Here is a 6,147-nt window from a genome sequence, read left to right on the forward strand (position 1 = left end):
TCTTGATAGCACAGATTTCGACCATAATGACACTCAACAACCTATTGGATTAAACAAAACATGAGACTAATGTGAACTGTGTTATTGTGGTGGAACAGAAGGTTTTTTTTGCAGTGTGTTGCAATTCTTCCTAACTAACCTTCATCACAACTGTGACAACAAGACTATTTTTGCTGTAAAGCACTCTGACCCTCTGCACTTCTCCATTTGAAAGTGAGCCTTGCAGAGTGTGCCACCTGATTGTAAACAAATCTGAGCGCCCGGGCTCATGCCAGCTCAACCTCAGCTAGTGCAGCATCTCTGCCTGGTTTCACAGAAAACCGCGCTCTCGAGAAATCAAAGGCGAACTGAGTCAGACCCTATCCAGAGAGTGTTGGGAGCAGATCACTTTTTAAACCCAAAGCATATTGATTTATATGGGCCTGTAATTGCTTCAGTGTGTCCTGGATTACTCCCCCATAATTGAGGCCTGGCGAGGGCCCTCTTCCTAGACGTACCCCTGTGCCAGGCAGTGGGCAGAGGAGCACCGCACCCACTCCGTGGCCCCACCAAACAGTCAGCCAGCCCGCCAGGGAGAGAGCTAGTGGCTCGTACCCCCAAACCACTCTTCATCACTGTGGGGTGAGTTAAGCTCACACGGGTGCGCTGCGCGCACAGTGTAATCCTCGGTGTTCATTTAAAGCTGATATAAGTAGTTTTCTGCAATCTGTACGTCTTGTGTGGATTTGAACCCGGGTTTCCCGGCTTCGGAGGACCAACCTTCTAAATTGTACCCATGCATTTCTGAGACGGAATCTCTGCAGCGGTGTCAGTTCAGAAAAAGCTAAGGTATGGCAAGACACCAGTCATGTTGCCATACCTTAGCAACAGGCACGATTACATTTTATTATTTCCCCCTGTAGCCAAGGTATGGCAGCTGCCATAGCTTGCCATACCTAATTGACGCCTCTGAATCTCTGATTGGCCAAGGGGAGAGATTGCACTCATGAGCCTCAGGCAGTGTCACTTCAATGCAGTAGGTCAGTGGTTCTCAAACTTGTTTATTTTGGGGGTCACGGCCTAAAAAGGTTTGAGAACCCCTGTAGTCGGTGTCCTACCCAGGGTCACAGACACCATGGTCTAATTTTCTCAATGGATGAGCAGGGAGACCACCTTCAACCAGATGTGCTAGTTGTACTGACATACAAATTGGTTCAAATATCACTTTATTCATTCAAATAATTGTGCAATTGTACATTTGAGGTACACTAAGGAGTTACACACTGTGTATTCATTATGAAAGGCAGGCCTACAGTATATGCAGGTATAATATGTCATCTTACTGCAAAATCAGTGACATTAAAAGGGTATTTCATAGAATTTAGCATAAGAAATCTGAATCCGAAAATGGAATCCTCCATATGCATTCAGTTTTCTCTCCAGCATTATCACATGCATATTATGTGGTTGTGGAAACCCCCCAGTATATGAGCGAACATCATTACGGTAGGCTCCATAATAATATTGTCCCTTTGTTCATGATTCTGTTTTTCAATTGTATTGGTGACTCAGTGGAACATTCCAAGGTTTTGGAACAGCCTACACAGGTTTCGACAGGTCTCATGGCCATCATGGTATCAGTAGAGTCATTTGCATTTGTTAATAACCCCACTGTCGGAAATTCCCTCATTACTGAAACATCACGGCAACATCAAGACATAACAAACGGGAATGGGAAAACATCAGTACAATAGAGCAAGGGTCTTCAACAGGGGGTCCGGGACACCTAGGGGGTCCTCAGAGTTACTACAGGGGGTCCTCCAAATCTTTGTGTGATAGAAAGAAAAAAAGAAAATCTCCATTTTAGCCAGATTCTTGACCAGATTCTGAGAACTTTGGCCAAAAATAGCAGATCTACTAGCGCAGCGCGAGGCGTTGTGAGCTTGTAGATCGTCTATTTTCGGCAAATTGTGCTGGCAAACAATGAAACAATATGGAATCTTTGACAAGGTTGTAGGCCACAGTGGGGGTCCCTGCTTCATCTCCCTCTCAAGGGGTCCTTGCCCTGAAAACGTTGAAGACCCCTGCAATAGATTCCATAGAGTCTCATTGTTTGACAGCACAATCATCAGTGTATTTTGGATTCATGTCAATTTGTGTTTTCAGATATTTAACCACTTGAACCGTCAATACTTAACAAACTTGACCCTACACTCTGTACTTAGTCTGCTCTTTTCCCCCTCTACACCAAACCTCTTTGCCAAAAATAGCCTCCCAGCGCGAGGCGTTGTGAGCTTGTAGATCTGCTATTCTCAGAATAAGGACCTTAGGGTTCAAGTGGTTAATATAAAAAAGGAGAAAAAAGTTTCTATCACACAAAGATTTGGAGGACCCGCTAGGGGGTCCCGGACCCCCTGTTGAAGACCCTTGATTTAAATGTTAAAAATGTTCTAATTGTATATGAGAAATAGACTTACAGTAGTGATATTGTGATAAATTGTTAAAGGGGCACTTTTTCAGCAATTATTTCTTCCGTCTAATTCTATGGACAGTTCAGAAACCTGCCTACCAATGACATCATTCATGGGGATTCTGAGCTAATAAAAACTTTCTCTTCCTGGAAAGTAAAGCACCCTGAAATAGAAGCCATTAACAAAATAAAGATGGTTTTTAAAGGTTTGAAATTACCAAACTTACCCACCGATATCACTGGCAGGCAAGATTTTGAAATGTCCAAAACCCCCGTCTGAGACACAGACTGAATAGACAGAAATGGAATGGTATGTCCATTCTTAACGATGGGGTGCCGTGATATTTTCCCCCCTACAACATAATCATCAGGTATTATGATTATACTTGGAGAAAGATTGTTTCAAAAAGGTGTACAGAAAGTGTTACAATTATGTTTTTATGTGGCCACACCCACCTGTTCATTAAGTATGCCTGGTTGTCAGGTGGGTGGTGACCCAGCTGAAGTTAGCCGCACCCACAGATGTTGTTGGATGGTGAAACGGGGAGGGGATGATATTATGATGTCATTATATCAGTGTAATTCAATTGGGCCTTTTGACTCAAGTGGCTTTCAGGAAGTAACCAAAAATACACAGGGAAGACATATTTGCATATTGTAACCACACCTGGGGGTCTATTAAGAGTAATGTTAACTCCATAGACACATACAAAACAGAAAAGGTACAAAACTATGGCACCACCTCTTTAAAAGGACCACTTCACCCATTTTCAACCTATATTCATAGATGTGTTGTATTTCAAGGGAATTGAAATTAAATGAATTAAACGTCATTTGGCTGAGGAATGAGGATCCCCTGGACCCCTCCCCTAAAGGACCCCTGGTGGTCCCTAGAACTCACTTTGAAATCCACTTGTCTACTCTCGGCTGCTAGGAAGCTGCATAAAGAAGATGGATTGACTCCAGCTCCACGGTGTTCTCTACAGAAAGTGACCGTGTGAGGCCACCGTCAGGCCTTCGGGTTTAGTTTTTCAAGAAGATTTATGTAATAACAGTTTGTTGAAACTTTCTGAGAACTCTGTGCTACTCTTATTCTTCTGTCCTCTCTTGCAGTAATCCAGATTCCAGCAGGTTCAGCGATCACACAAAGTCAAACTATCTGACAGAAGTGTGTTTTTTTTTCTCCTTTTCTTTTTCTCATTTCAATAGTTTGATCATCAACAGGCGCCACGGAATTTCCTGCCCTCTTTGCCAAAATAATTTGACCCCTACATGTTACTACGGAAACATGGAGTATCAAAACAAGCACCCCATTTCTCGCTTTGCTCCATGACGCACCTTATTTCTTCCATATGAACGCTGTATGGCACACTAATGCCTGATTTCTGCATCGTACGGTAATGTCGCACGCTGAAAATGTCTACAAACTCACGGCACCGCGCTGTGAGCTTGTAGATCGTCTATTTTCAGAGTGCGACATTACCGCATGACAAAGTATAATTCATGCTTGAAGGGCTTTGATAGCATATCATCACAAAAAAACACTTGCATTAGTACCACACACAAACTCAAACAAGGTGGTACCACACCCAGTTGTCTTTTTTTTGTCTCCTTTCTTTCCTTTCTTTCTTTTGACTGAAAAACCACATTTGAGAAAGTAATGTACAAAGAAGACAAGGCCCCAAATTACCCCTACAATCACTTGCAACAGATACCCTAATATCCTCAGACTAATCAAGAGAATAGAGAAGGATAATCAAGTGTGTGTGTATATGTGTCCTCATGTGAACCTCTGTGTGTGCCCAGTTATCCCCAACCTCACGCATCCCCTCCCAGCTTGAGTACCAGCCCTGCAATCACCCCCCCACACACACACGAACACACACACACACACACACACACACACACACCGCTCCGCAGCCTCCTGTACTACTATTACTACTGTAATTCATGAACCCATGCCGGTTTGTAAATTAGGCCCTGTTCCTTCCCACATTTTTTCTATGTTTCTTTTTTTTCTCTCTCCCCCTTCTCCTTTTTTCATTTAAGTTCGTAGACCATTGTCTCTCATTTCAGAAACGGCTGACGGGACAACGTTAAATGCTCTCTCTTCGTTTCCTACGGCGAGGAAAAACCCTGGGAGTGAAAACAAGCCCTTTTCCTGGTCAATGAGTTCACCCGTCTCCCCAGCGAGGCTGGAGGGAGGTAAGGGGGTGTGGGGTAAGAGTGGTGGTGGGTGCACTGCCACTGGCCAAGGGACAGGGGGAAAGGGAGACTGAGGGAGAGAGGGAGCGAGCGAGAGTCTTAACAACAAAAGAGTAAAGAGTCAGAGAGGCGAGCTGGCAGGAGGACAGGTCTGAGTGGTGGACATTAGAGGGGTGAATGAGGGAAGGTCAGCCTCTGCCTACTGCATCAGCAGATGCACTTGCATCAGCAGGCTCCCGGTCCCATCAATACTGCCAGACCACAGCAATAGTGATAAAATGGAACTTTGTGATAAAATGCTGATACGTTTGCCTGTTCTTGTCATCTGTAATCACCATTGGCCTGAGAGAGTGCATGGGGATCAATTGTGCCATCAGTCACCCAAACAAGACATACAGTATACGACATTAATAGGCTCTCATCGAATACTGCCAGAACACAGCAACATTTGTGATTGATATTGAGGAAGAAATTATATGACTGCATATGTATACCCTTTATATTTACCAACAATGATAATACTTACAATACAATACTGTACATGATATTTGATAGCTTGTAAGAATCTAAATGTCTCCACTAGGCCTGATTGCTATTGTTTTGATACAGCCTATCTTGTTATGGTTCAGTTCGTCCTTGAAGCAGCTACAGTATAAAGCCTCTTCAGAGTCCAGGGTGAAGAGCTATTCACTTCACCGCGGTGTAGTTTTCTGGCTATCACCTAAAAATACATAACAAAGCCTAGGTGATAGCTAGTAAACTACAACGTGGTGAAGGGAATAGCTCTTCACCCTGGACTCTGATAGAGGCTTAACTGTGATCTCTGACTTGTGCCTCCTGGCAAAACTACCAAACCAGACATGAGTGTTACTGTACTTCTCCCCATGATATCATGCACATAAAGCATAACCATCACCAACAATATTGTAATAATTGATCCAGAATTCCACGAACGGCAGCTTGTTCTTGTAATCTGCAATAATCAGTGGGCAAAGCAAAGATGCAATATTTCTATATGCTTCAGTGACCGACCATGTGCCCGATCTGATGCAAACAAGGTCATCTGGTTTCGAAAGCAGCTTTGTCCCTTTAATCAGAAGAGCATCATCATATTCCATGTACCAGCAGCTCCTTACTATGACGCAATTCACTGGGGAGTGCAAACAGAGATGGACAATGTGCAGTGTGAGTGTATATTCCACCTCCGTGCAGCTGGACTGGTATCACCGTACAACCACAGATGTTCATATATATAGCCTTACACACAGTGAGATCATATCAGTTCTGCAGTCGTTTCAATTAACCCGGTAGTGTAAGTTGCATGTTAAAGGCATGACTGACCCTAAAAGACAGAGGGGTTTTGGAATGATCTTTAATGTTTTGCACTCTGACAATCTGCATGTCACCATTTCAAGATGTCTCAGTGTTTTAGAAGTCTCTTGCAATCAGTCCATGTATTCTGTGGAGCTTGAATTACACTAAATGGTCAGTGT

The sequence above is a fragment of the Nannobrachium achirus genome, assembly GCF_963921795.1.
Source record: "Nannobrachium achirus genome assembly, chromosome: 23".
NCBI classification, from domain to species: domain Eukaryota; kingdom Metazoa; phylum Chordata; class Actinopteri; order Myctophiformes; family Myctophidae; genus Nannobrachium; species Nannobrachium achirus.